At 38.7% G+C, this 14,826-nt stretch overlaps 1 protein-coding gene across 4 annotated transcripts in view; it reads right to left on the bottom strand.

The window, feature by feature from the left end:
• The window catches only part of Unc5d (unc-5 netrin receptor D), a 535,933-nt gene that overhangs the window by 196,845 nt on the left and 324,262 nt on the right, over positions 1 to 14,826 (bottom strand). The window lies entirely within an intron of this gene.

Below are 14,826 nucleotides of genomic sequence, written 5' to 3'. Positions count from 1 at the left end.
CCATGCTGGGTATGTGGGTAGTGCCCTTCACATGGGGCTCCGGGCACTTTGCAAACAAGCTGCACTATTAACCTTCTACACACAGAGAGGTGACACTTGTGGAGGTTAATTGGCTTGCCAGTGGTCACAACGCATCAGTGCCACTGAGAGGGGAAATCCATTCTGCTTCCTGACACTTAGCCTGACTGCCAACCAGCCCAGACTTCTCTGGGAAGTTCTACAGGGAGAGAGCCAGCTTCATTTGCATAGCCTTCTCTTCTACCATTTCAAAGGGTAGGCAGCTGGCCTTGGCTCCTAGGGAGGTGTCTGGACAACCCTTTGATGATCTTCCTGAATAAGGTTATTCTTGCTGTCACCTGGGTCCACAGGCCAGTTGAGCCAAGACAGGTTGTTTACAATTCTTCCTCTGTGAAAAGGATTTTTCTCCTCCCTCCCTGACAATGTATTTTTCTTCAAATTGAGGATCTCAAATTACAGGCTGTAGATTTATTGATTTAATTTTCTTCAGTGCTTACAATAACATGAAATATGTCCTCTGTAAAGAGCAGAGCTCCAGAATCAGTTACATCTTTATAAATTGTATAAATACATTAAACTTCCTTTTAGCAAGTCAAAAAACACCCGATGAATAACTAGTGCAGCCGTGTGCACATTCAGTCTTCCCTGAATGTTCTCTCTCCCACGGACAACCAGCATCTGTATGTTCAGGGGGCTTTGCTGCCCTCTCAGTTGAATTGTAAACCTTCCTTCTATCCAAGTTCTTTAAATTGTCCTAGTTGTCAGAGATTCTGACTCCTGGTGTGATGGACTCAACAAAACCACCAACGAAGCAGAAAGCAAAGGGAGTGACTAAGTCTAGAGTTGGGAGACTCTGCTGCACAATCCCACAACAGGTCATGTTCTGCTGTCACTCAAAAGCGTTCTGAGCCAAAAGTCTCTCCCAAAAAAAGCTGCACTACTCAGAAAGTATATGAAAGATCATCTACTGGAATCAAAGTCAGTCAAAGAGCCAAGATGCCAGAGTAGTGACAGGAAGAGCTACGCTCTGGAGGGCAAGCTTACTGCGTTGCCTTCCCCATTGCTTCCCAGCTTCCTAGGTCAGTTTGGCTTCCAAGAGAAGGCTTATTCAGTGCTAGCAAGTGATCATCTGAGTTTTGCTACCACTAAATGCTCTGTGATTTTTAACCAAGTAAAATTCAAACATGTAAGAGTAGGCACGTCAACACTTTCTTCTGATGCTGCTTCCTTGTCTTCGCTCAGTACAAATGAAGATGTAATCATTACTTACCCTTACTTTATACTAACTACATTAGTAGACAGAAAGCCACAATGAGGTCCTTTGTCCTCTGTTGGAATACCATGTACTGACTCGGGATCTTTTTTATTTCCTGAAGTCAAGGGATTTAAAGGGATATCTAAAAATATTCATTAAAAAAAAGAATCAGACTCAAGGAAGGACCAAGTTACCTTGCTTCCCCATCCCACTGACACTCGGAATCACTAGAAGACTCCTACAGCACATTATCACTCCCAACGTTGCAAATAGAAAGACTAAGGACAAGAGCCTGGGGGAAGGGCAGAGAAGGTCTATATAGCTAAATCCATCAGTAATACCAGGTATCTGATCAAACCCCAGATATCGCTTCAAATGAGAAATCCCTTGACTTTAGAGTTCTGATCTACTCTTCAGCCTAGTGCTTAATAGGTTCTCCTAAGTAGGTTGCATCTGTGAATCTTAAAAATGGGGGTTCCACATACACATTCCAGCTACCTACAGAATGTACTAAAAATTAGAGAAATAAGCTCTTTGGCATGGTGGCAAATGCCTCTCATGCTAGCTATGACTTTCATCCCAGGTCATGCAAACTAGTTAGTTTCTAAACCAGCAATCAAAGCAATAGCATTCTTTTTAGATATAGAAAAGTTATATGTATTCAGGGATGTACATAACTTCTAATCATAACTAGTCTATCTCCAGACACACAAAACTAATTGCTGCACAAAACAGTGAAACTATAGAACTGAAATTAACTGTCTTGCTCATGTTTGGTCTAACATTATTGCATCTTTTTATGCTGTGTTTGGTTGACATCAATAGGAGGCCTGATCATTTCTGAAGAAAATGGAGAAGCAATGGATCTTGGATAGAGCAGAGGTAGGACTGGAACTGGTAGGAGGGGAGGAAGGGAGGCTGTGATTGGGATGTATTGTATGAGAGAGCAATAGAAAAAAAAAACAAAAAACAAAATCTACATCCTCATATAGGATCGGAAACAAGGTTCTGTGACATCAAAAGGAAGTGGAAACGGAGAAGCTGAAATAAGGCATTATGGGTACATTAGCTGTTGAAGTCAAGCAATTATGTTTGCATCTGAATATGACAACCATGAGATCCTTCACTCAATCAATATCTTAAACTCTATTTGCTTTAGTCTCTGCACCTGTAAGTATGATAATAATTCCTACTAGATGTAACTTCTTATTTTTAAAGGCAGGGTCTCACTTTCTGATTTGGCTCGCCTGGAGATCTCTGTGTGGACCAGGATGACCTTGAACTCATAGAGAGCCAGCTGCCTCTGCCTTGCATATTTGAAGACTAAAACAATGTGCAACCACACCTGGCTAGATACATCTTTTTATAAAGATTAATATTAATACCTAAAAACTTTCCCAAGCACAATGGCTATATAACAACTTTAAGGTCTATATATTACTACATCCTATGATAAAGTTAGATGATTAATATGGGATGATTTTATCATAAATCTGATACAAATTAATTATAAACTCGAGCATTTTTCAGAGACACTCAAATAAAAAGTATAATTTAGTACATGATAAATTAAGTGGGAAAGGTATTAAAATGAGTCATTGCCCTTCTGAAGAAAAAAAAAAGAGATCTATGTCTTGCTTTATACTGAAATAAATGCTGTAGTAATAAAAACATTTTAATAGGAAACCCCATCCATAATAAAATATCTAGAAAACCTTAAGAACAAAGGTTTGATTTTAGCGTGAAGAACAAGCCACTAAAAAATGATTGACAAATATTATTAGTTAAAAATAAATTTACCGGCGGGTGGTGGTGGCACACGCCTTTAATCCCAGCACTGAGGAGGCAGAGGCAGGCGGATTTCTGAGTTCGTGGCCAGCCTGGTCTACAAAGTGAGTTCCAGGACAGCCAGGGCTACACAGAGAAACCCTGTCTCGAAAAACATCACCATCATCATCATCAAAAAAAAAATAAATAAATAAAATAAAAATAAAATTACTTTCTGTAAACCATTGTAAACAAAATACTCTGCAGTTAATGGCCTTAATGTGTTTAAAAATCTCTCATGAAACACCATGAAAAGTTACAGATCCAGTGAGATGAAAGGACAAGGCAGTGGGAAACCATTTTCAATGGAAAAGACACACATGGCTACAGATAAGTAATGGGATATTAAGAGTTACAAAAATGCTAGCATAGCAAGTATGGACACATCTCTTTCCTCTGTTAACTGAACCAAGTTTATTTGTTTATTTGTTTTAAATGGCAGTTCCTAGGGATGAAAATGAAATCAGGCTAGAGAGTCTTGAATATTAAAGAAGAAGAGACAAGGTATATATATATATATATGTAAAGAACAAGTTGTAAATGGATCAAATTGTTTTGCAGGTCCAATTATAGAGGAATCATCTGATAAAAAGACACATAATATGCAGTTTATTATGGAATATATAAAATTCTGATGCATGCACACAGGTAAATTTTGAATGCATAATTTATATTAATTGAACATAGCCATTCATCAAAGGCTACATATTGCATGATTCCTTTTATAAGAAACATCCGTAATGGGTGAAAAAGTAAGTTAGTAATCAGCTGGGGCTAAAGTTGAGTGAAAGAAAAAGGATGAATAATGACCTTGCAGTTAATATAAAAATACCCCCAAATTGCCCTGGATGATGGTTATAGATCTGTGACTATGTTCACACGTATTGATTTCTATATTCAAGAGAATTGAATCTTCTGTAGATATTTCAGTAGCACTATAATTTTTAATGTTTCATTGATATACCTCTATAATTCTATAAGCACAGCTAAGAAGATGATTAGAGATTATATGAAAAAATATACGTAGGCTGTTAGTGTCTCAAAGCATATCTGAACAGCAGGTAGCAACCCTAATATTTAATAATACTATGCAGAAATGAAAGGCCAGAAAGTCATGGTGTTTAAGTTCTATACAATGAAATGCCATTGTATACCATGATAGTATAGTATGAGAAATCTCAATCATATATATACATACACATATACATGCATATATTTAAATTATTGTTTAATATTTTAAAATGAAGATTTAATAATACACATATATACATATGTTTAATAATGTGTATATATATAAAACCATATATTTAATAATTCTATGCAAAAAAGTCATGGTATTTAAGATTTAAGTTATATAGACTGAAATAATAAACAAGATAGTGTTGTATGAAAAACCTTAATCACACATACATATAAATATATATGTAAATATATTTTTATATTTAAAAACAATCCCACTGCTTTCAAAGTCCCTACCCCTCATCTGTGTTATATACACACACATATAGTCATATATGACATACATACAGGTACATGATAAATATGATTAAAACTCACCATGCAAATCTGTACTTGTTACAGAATATGCCTACTTCCATATGACAGTACAGAAGTGAAAATTAAAACTCTTTCTGAGTAGCACTTCCCCTATGAGTAGCCTATGATGTGGGTGCTCAGAAAATGTAGCACAGCTGCTTCTATCCTCTCACTGTTGAACACGGGCTGGACCCTGTCAAAGTGTGAAGGTTCTTGACATACATCATCCTGGCCCATCTACTATACATGCTTTCCCTGTAAAGGCAGACTGCACACATACAATTAAGAGCTAGAATGATGAGCCAAGAGACAGTGGCAAAGGAAGTCTCTCCCATGAAATGCAGTACAGCTTAGCGGAGTGCCTGGAGGAAAGTTTTAGAGGAGAGTTATTCAAGCTGAAGTAGAAGATCTCCCCATCTTAAATAATACACCCTAAACTGAATTTCCAGTTTCTGATTCTTGTTAATCTAAGACATGGGTCTTCAGGGGTGGGGAGACGTCTGTATCATCACATGCTTGGCCTTGCAAGTGCAAGGACCTGAGTTCTGAGCCACAGAACCCATAGGAAGGCCAGGAATGGTGGCAAGGGCTTTTGTTCCTACTGACAGTGAGGCAGAGGAGGAGACAGCAAAGGACCCTATTCCATTTGGCAAAGTTCCAGGTCAGCTAGAGAGCCTGCCTCAAAGGAAAGGGGCAAGGCATTATTTGCTATCATTCTTTGACTTCTACACACATGCATTCTTGTACCCACATATGTGTGGATGTATACACACACACACACACACACACACACACCATGTATACACACATGCACACCATTCACACATATACACACACCACACATACCACACACACTCCAACCCTCCTCCCCACATACTTTCTTCATTATCATCTTCAGTTGAGCACTATCTTCTCATTTCTTTATTTCTAATCTCTAAACATCCTTCCTTTATTACCTCTCTCGATTCCACAGAGGGTTACCCTTCTGACTCATACGTCTTCTATCAGTATTTACGGACAGGGTAAAGCATGACTGGATTCTATCCTTTGATCTTGTTACAGTTGTGTATCAGATAACGATTAGATTATTCTACACACAGGAAATTAACTAAATTGCATATGTGATACATAATATTAAATATTTCAGATGTGGTTAAAGAATGTAAAACTCTTATCATCTGTAAACAGCAAATTGTTTGAGACTACTCTATGTGTTATAGGATAAACCCTAAAATAAAATTATTCAGCATTCCACATTTTTACCTCTCAATGATTACATTCATTGTATATAAATTTGGTAAAATATACATTCATTTCCACAAACCTCAAACACCAGTAAAAGATTATCCCGCTGCTTTCAGAGTACCCACCCCTTGTCTGTACTTTATACTGAGTTAGGATTGTGGGCATAAGCATTTTCTGTCTCATTTTATTGTGTCTTGGTTCACTCTTGACACATCTACCAATAAAAGAAGCTAAAATTACATAGCCTTCAAAACTCAGAAAACTGTGAATTTAAACATGCCCCCAATTTTATTTTTTGGTTGTGGGGCCGGGGGCAAACTTTTCATCTGTTTGATTTATTGTCCTGTGTCTATGCTTTGGATTGAATATAGCATATCCTCTCCTGCAAGCTCATGTCTCTGAACACTTGTTCTCTAGACGGTGGTATGGTCTACAAAGGGTGTGGGACCTTTGGGGCACAGAAACTAAAGGTAGGGCTTAATAATTATTGCTCAAGTCTCTCTCTGCTGCTCAATTCCCAGAGACAACCCTGGCCTTACCCACCTTCCTCACAGCTAAAATACATCTATCTGTAGGCATTTTGTCCCAACAAGGAAGGTAATACACCCTAGTACCCAGAATGGCATATACTATGTCTTGATGGATATTTGTTCAATGAGAGGATGAATTAATTAAGTTACTTATGAGTTTCATTTCCGCTCATGTCACCTGAGAACATTCTCAGGTGTTAAGAGGACAAAGAAAACATGGGGGTATGTGATAAATACAAGGCTGTTATTGAAATGATGTACTTATTCACTGTCTTCTTCACACACACTCTGTGTGTGTGTGTGTGTAAACTCTCATGCGTGACATCATCAATAAAATGCAAATCACTGCATTTTCTATTTCTATAACTTTACCTGTCATTCTGCTTCCCTTTTTATTCCTACAGTAGAATGTCAACAACACTCAAGATGACTAGGAACAACATTAGGGGTAAAGAAGAGGAGTACACAGTGAGGAAGCCAGGTGCATGGCTTGGTTATAAATCATACAATCAGCAACAAGTCTTCCAGCGACAGCAGTACCTGCCCCTAAGTGGCACATCTTAGGCTGGGCCATAGGACACAACAGCCTCCGCTTCCTTACCCCATACCCTATTTGGATTTTTTTTCCTCATTTTCTTTTCATACTACTATGTTAGAAAAGTCATTGTAGCATACAAAAATCAATAAAAATTCAATTCCGAATAATAGTTCTCTGCAGCTCAGCAACACTGGGGAGTTATCGGCTCATTCAATGTTCTGGCAGTTAATGCAATGAAATAAAAATAATTTACTCATTCAAACCAAATCAGCCAGTGAAAAATCATAGACATTTTTTAATAGTCATAGCCAAGGCCATTTGTTAAGATGCAGGAGGATGACACAATGTCCCATTAGTTGTCTGACTACACTGGTTTCAAATCGGGTTTGAATCTTTCCTACTGTGTTTCTTCAGAAGAAACAACAAACCACATTTGTCATACATAAGAGGAATTTGTAACTCTGCCAAATGCAGGTCATTTGTTGTAATAAAAGGGCTGATTCAAACGCATAGCAGATGCCCAGCAGAAAATGGAAGTCAGGGCCCAGTGCCTCTATTTGATTCTGTCTCAGTCCTTGGGTCCTAAACAGTAATGGCCTGCGAAGTCAGTTACTGACTCCAGTTCCCCTGGGAAGCACATGAAAAGCATCCTGCCAGGTGACTGTGTACTATCTGTGCCTCTCTGGCTAGCTTTGCTAAACTCCTTCTGCTTGGCTTTAGATTCTGATGACTCATATAGATACTGGCCATTCACACCACCCAGCTCATCTTGTCCTGGGTCTCCCAGGACTGAGTGTTACTGGGAGGAGCCCTCGAGTAACAGCTGGTCATAAGACAGACTTCCAAATGGAGATTCTTACAGATCACAGTTGAGGTATTTCCCCTGCTCTGACCTAAAATCCCTGAGTATTAGAGCTGTGACCAACTCCTGCTAGGAAACCCTGTAGCAACAGTAGAAGGCCACTTCTGTCACAGCGGAACCAACATGGTACTCTCTGTGTGACCTCCTCCCTCAGAACACAATCTGCTGTCTGTGCCTACTGATACCCCATGATGTTTGGCCAATGCACAGAGTCCTGGCACATAGAGACTCCTGAGGCTGAAAGCATGATCATAAAATAACTCTGGACCATGAGATACTTTGTACTCTATAATCCTGCTGGGAAAGAGCTGTCATTCACAGAATATTTTGTAAATAGTGTTCTCTGGTTTTTCCCTCCCGACTAGTGGCAAAACTATTTGGTAAGTAACTGTAGTATAGAAGAACATAGGGTGGCTTTGCCAACGCTGGGGACATTGGTGGTGGCTAGAGACAGCTGCAGAGCTGAGAAAGCACCCTGACAACTTAACATGCCTTCTACTGAGCTGCTCCCAGAAAAGCACACTGCACTGTGTGTGACCTCTCCTGTTTACAAGGGTAAAAACAAAAATGCATTAAGAAGCCATCAAAACCTGAGACTAGGCTGACAATTAGGAAGCAAAAAATCTTAATTAAGAACCCGAGACTGGAGGAAATCAAATGTACCTTAAGCAGTGACTTCAATGAATGCATCAGTCTTAAGAGAACCATGCTTCAAGAAAGTTATAAAACGACCGCACAAGGCAATAAAGAGATCCAGCATAGCTCCATCCACTAGGGTGCTACTATGTCCTTTCAGCACACACTTTGCATTTGTTACTCTGCCCAACCCCAGCCAGTTTCCTCTCAGTATTCTGCCAGGGTGAACTCAATTTATTCCTGGCCATAGGTCCCTGCTTTTCTTGTCCTTTTTGTTTTGTGTAATTAGTTCCAATTACTTCTTTTTAGCATCAGGTCATATGTAGACAAGCGATTAACCACAGGTACAGGGTCCTTTATTCTCTCTGAATGAAACTCCATGATGGTCCATGTACAGAGCTGCTTGCTAGGTACATATTCTTGGTCTAAATGGGCAAATGTGGTGTATATAAATATATATATATATATATATATATATATATATATATATATCTTACCAATATAACTGAGAAACTACTTAGTACAGGAGGGAGCTATAGGTAGGAACATTATATAATGAAAGTGCACAGGTTACAAATTTCTTGTGTTTTTTTTTCTCCAAATGACAAAATGGAATTTGAATATATTGATTATTTGGATCAATACATGAAAGATAGGTGATGCTTCACTGAATTACACTAAAATGTTTCAATTACCTTTGACAGAAAAATATTATATGAAATTCTTCAAAAATTATTAGGTAAATTATACCGTGTTTTTAAGGTATTGAATAAGATAGACATACAGTGATAGGCTATATTATATCCTTATTTTTATCATGATCCATGGCATGTTATAGGGAGAAATTAGCTATCAATCCCGTATTCTGCATGTTAGTATTCTTGCTCTTTTTGGAGTGCTAATGGAAAAATGAGTTCTAGGTCAATACAGATAATCACCAAAGCAAAGTATTTCCGAAGAAAGGAAGCAAAAACCAGATACAGGGGCAAAATCCTCAGCTTTCCTATGCTGCTCAAATCCTGAGCAGTACACACAGAGTTCATCTTCCTCCTGTTAGAATTCCCAATGCAAACGTGCTTTATTCACACCTATAAGCACTGGCTTGCAGCTTGGCATCTTGATGAGCATTCCAGTACACAATGAACTCCATGGTTGATGGATCCAAGTTTTAAGACCGACACAGACATGAAGAATCATCCCCTGGCTTCCCTGTGTGACCTCCACAGCCCTGCACAGGAAATTAGAGGGTTATGATCTCGCAATGAGTTTCAGAAGAAATGACCTAAAAATAACCCCAAGCATTCAATGCTCTCCACCTCATTAGGATTCAGTACCAGGACTGCAGAGGGAGGGAAGAGGAAAAAAAGGAAGAAAGAAGCAAAAAGAAAAGTCAACCCTGCAGCAAGAAGAAATAGAGCTGAACTGCAGTGTTAGATCTTTTATTCTCCCCTCAGCCCATCTCCCTGAGGTCTAAAAGGTCAACTACAACAACATGTGGCCAGTGTCATGAGTACAAAATCAATAGAATAGCCACCAAATACCTAGTACTTCCTGGCCCCAAAGTACATCTCTGTGGAAAGAAAACAAACAAACAAAAAAAAAAAAAACAAAGAGATTTGCTTACCTTAATGCTCTCCTACCACACCATGGAGGATCCAAGTAATAACTTAGACCAAAACTTGTCATAATCAAATCTATAGTTGATGCTAAATACTATAAAGAGACATAGTAAATATTGCCCATGAAATAAAAGCTACAAAGGACCCAACCTAACTTGCTCTTGGGGATACTTTCCAGAAAAAGAGGATCAAAAAGGACTTTGAACCAGGATTGCCTGTGGAAATTTGAGGAAGAAAAGAATCCATTATGGCAGCAACAGAGAGAGGAAGCACTTTTTACAAAAGTGGGGTTAATTCTCAAGGAGTCAGTAGTAGGTCTGGAGAGTCAAATGCAGGAGTTACGCTATAGGGAAATCATAATCTACTCCTTTATTTTTCATTTGCCAAATTATACAAGAGAAGTCCACTAATTGGAGAATTTTATAGAGGTAACTGGATCAAATTCATTCTTACTCTTACTGCTAACTCCTTCCAGATCCATCCCTACACCCCTTTTCCCAATGTTATATTCATTTATATTTTTAATAAGCTAATGAATCTTATTTGCGCTACCCATGTACTCATAAATGGGGACAATCCACTGGATCATGGTGAACCACCCAGGGACCATGCTTTTCAAGAAAACTGACTCTCCTTTCCCCCAAAGCCATCAATTATCCGCAGCATCTCAGTTGGGATGGAGACCAGTGAACTCTTCCTGTAGTCAGTAGGAAGAAGGAAGGCCAAAAAGACTGCAAAACCACCAAGCATTCCTGTCCCTCCTACCAAAGACTATGATTTCACTGTCCTTAAACAGAGCTGAGAGACCTTAATTTCTGGTTTTCATATGAATATCATCTATGCTGGGTTTTACCAATCAGTAGAGTTGATTAGGTAGATCAATAATTAATTAATTAATCAGGTGGCTGGTTGGCGGAGCCCAGACTCAATCTAGATTTTCTGATTTGACTTCTTTTTTCTTTTGTTCCTATTCGGTTTTAGCAAATGTTCACAAAGAAAGTCTTTTTATTCTCCATGTTAACATTACATCACCATCCAGCCCCAAAATGGTTACTTCCAGCCATGTTGTAGCTCTTCTTTATATAGTTCAGCTTTTGGAGCAAGTCATCTATGTCTATCCTCCATATTTTCCATCTTCCTGCTAATTGCTTGGTGTACACAGTCTCTTATCACCTCTTTCATTAATGGTTCTGGATCAACGACAATTCTCATATCAAAATCAGTGGACATTCCTAAAATATTCCCATAATCTGTAGATATAACACTGGGGTCTTGACCATTCATTCCTCACAACAATGTCCACTTATTTCCTCTACTGCATTTATCTTTACCTTCCTGTGAACTTCTCTGGTTCTCCCATGTCCTTGTATGGAACTCTACTCATAGCTTACCAGCATTTCCATTTCCACCAGCAGTTTGAGAGTGGAGAAAAGATACATGCAAAAGTATTCCTGACAAAATTGGTTCCTCTCATGTGTTTGCTAGGCCCCGGCCTAGTCTCACAAGAGACAGCTATATCAGGGTCCTTTCAGCAAACGCTTGCTAGTGTAGGCAATGGTGTCATCGTTTGGAGGCTAATTATGGGATGGATCCCTGGATATGGCAGCCTCTACATGGTCCATCCTTTTGTCAGTCAGCTATTGGATGGATCACAGGGCCCCCAATGGAGGAGCTAGAGAAAGTACCCAAGGAGCTAAAGAGATCTGCAACCCTGTAGGTGCAACAACATTATGAACTAACCAGTACCCCAGAGTTCTTGACTCTAGCTGCATAAGTATCAAAAGATGGCCTAGTAGGCCATCACTGGAAAGAGAGGCCCATTGGAATTGCAAACTTTATATGCCCCAGTACAGGGGAACGCCAGGACCAAAAAGTGGGAATGGGTGGGTAGGGGAGTCAGGGGGAGGGTATGGGGGACTTTTGGGATAGCATTGGAAATGTAATTGAGGAAAATATGTAATAAAAAATATAAACAAACAAACAAAAATCGGTTCCTCTCGTATTTTCAATAGCAGACAGTCCTAATCACTAATTTTTCAAGGACTCCAACTAGAGCTTTGATATTTATCTTATATCCTGGGTTTCAGGCTCAAAAGTACAAGTGCCTAATCAAAAACAGTTCATTGACAATCACATGGGTTATGTATATCTTCATACAGTATGATCAAACACTGAACTTGATATTTTGTTTCTGAATCTCATTTCTTCTATTACATTCATAATTATACTTAATAAAATAACTAGCAACTCAGTTACTCAAGACAGAAACATAGACAACCCTATACCTAACATATCTAAAATCCCTACCTTAGCTTCTAGTTTTATATTTCAACAGCCACATGCTCATGTTAATGTCCCTTTTCTGGAGCCTCAAGTTTGTCCCATTCTCTTTAACTTGCATCTTCTTTACAAACGATTATCATTCCCACTGCCCCCACCCCATCATCACTGTTGTTCTCTTGGAAGCCTTATTCATAGTTAATGGGAAGGTTGGAGGTTTTGATATTACACCACCTCTGCTACCTCAATGGCCAAGCCTTCTCCTGAATGAATCTGAAGTTTTAGCTGAGGTTTCAAATACCTTCATCATCTGACCTACCCACCTCTCTCAAGTTGAACTGTTTCCTGTTATCTTGTGTTTTATTTACTATAAGCATGTATTAAACATCATGCTGTGCATCTGTCAATACCTGGTGATCCAAACAGTCTTGGGGTTGGGGTCAGAGCAGACTGCAAAGGCTTCAGTCACAGATCTTCAGCCAAGGAAGTTAATACAAATAATACAGTTTGAACATTGAGATGATTTGAAACCCTCTACCCAATATTCTGGATAAGAGACAGTCACCCTATACCTGCATCTTGTGTGTGTGTGTGTGTGTGTGTGTGATTGTGTGTGTGTGCCTAGGCTCTCTTCTGTGGTCGCATCTAAATTTCTCTCTATCCTAGAATGACAATCCCATTCCAGATAAATCCGGTCTTGCTGAGGAATTACCTTTCTTAATAATTCATGAAGTATCTTGGGTCCCTGAGACCAGGAGCTGTCCTGGTGGGCTTATTGGGCACACTGAATGTGTCAGCCATGCCTCTGCTCCACCAAAAAATCTTATTTACACGTATTTCACTTGTTGTACTGTGGAGGGACAGTAGTTTGTTCTTGGGCTGCCTAAGACATGCAGGTTCCTGAACTATTCACAGATGACTGACTCTTCCCTTAAGCCAGCATCCCTCTCTTACGTAGGTAATTTCTGGGATGCAATCCTGGTTTTCCATACATAGGCAGAAATAACACTAACATAAGAAGAATCACTAGGCATAAAAAGTATGCAAAGACTAGGAGACCTAATTTCTTTTTGTTGTAATTGTTTGTTTATTTTGTATTTCAACTGTTGGTTTGTTGGAAGGTTTACTAAGTCGGAAGATTGAGTATTGACTGAAGTAAAATCTATATTCTCTTTGCCAATAAAGCTTTACTGAGGTTTGAATAAAGATGGCCATCTTTGGGAAATTAAAGGTGAATTTCACTGAAGGAAAAACAGGCTGAATTAACCTGTGATTTTTATTGAAAGGCAGTGGCTATGTTTCTGCAAATTCTTCTTGGTAAAATAATGACTGGCAATAAATAGCATGAAAGAATTTCTCTGGGGAAATTTCATTTCTCCCTTACACATTTCTTTTCAATAGATCCCATCTTTAAGGTTGTCACTTATAAAAAGGCATGTATTAAGCAAAAGTAAGCCAATTTCTATCAGAATTGTACAAACCATTGCTCTTTGTTCAAAAAAACATGCTTTCTATAGATTTAAGTTTCTCATAACCTATGCTGAAGAATTTATACTAGCAAGAGAGGCAGGGCCTTCTGGGTAGCGGCTAAGAAGATGCAGGATGCAAAGTACTTTGATGTTTAAAGTTGCACCCTCCAAACTTGTTCAAATTCATCATTCTGTCTCATATGTCTCATAATTATTTCTACTGACCTAAGAGAAGTATGCACTATGCTGTATCCATAGACTTCACATTTGGAAAGTAAACCAAGCTCGTGTGGAAATATTAAAAATGAGTTGTATCTGTATAGAACATCAACATTGTCATTTTTATTACTCAAAGTTCAAACAGTAGAGCAGAATACAATAAATAATTCATAGAAGTTAATGTAAGAAAGGATGAACAACTGCAACAACAGCAACAACAACAACAAAAATCCCCAATCCAAAATGCTCCTAAATCTGATGATAAAAAAAAAAATTGTGAAATTGGAACATTTCTGAATTTTGATGTTTGGGTTGGAGATGCTCAAGGAGTGAAGGAGTTGTGGTTACCCCAACAATTAATGGTCCCCGAAACATGAAAACATGCTGGTCTCAAGCCTTCCAGACAATGTATGTTCAATGTATACACAGGACTGGAAGCAATCCAGAGATGACTTACAGATTATGATAAGAAGTTCCAGTATAACGCCATTTAACATAAGGCAGTTGGCCAACCAAGAATTGATACTGCAGGACTGTAAACTCCTGTGGATACTGAGGACTGAGAGAGGTAAGCCACACTGATCTTGTGGCTTCTCTAGTGTTTGACATGTAGATGGCATTTTGAGGAGATTTTCCAGAATGTTCTATCACATCCAATTTCTTTGATGTAATTTATCCAATGTCTTCCTAAAAGTACAAACTGTGTACATTTAGAAAGAACAATGCTGAAGTGAGTAGTGTCTGTTCATCATATGAGGAGAGATCTCATTGACTGTCCTATTACTGGTGATG

Source organism: Mus caroli, unplaced genomic scaffold, assembly GCF_978045245.1.
Source record: "Mus caroli unplaced genomic scaffold, Mus_caroli_1 scaffold_10, whole genome shotgun sequence".
Taxonomy (NCBI): Eukaryota; Metazoa; Chordata; class Mammalia; order Rodentia; family Muridae; genus Mus; species Mus caroli.
Note: the sequence above shows the minus strand (reverse complement) of the source record. Positions and strands in the feature narration are given on the sequence as shown.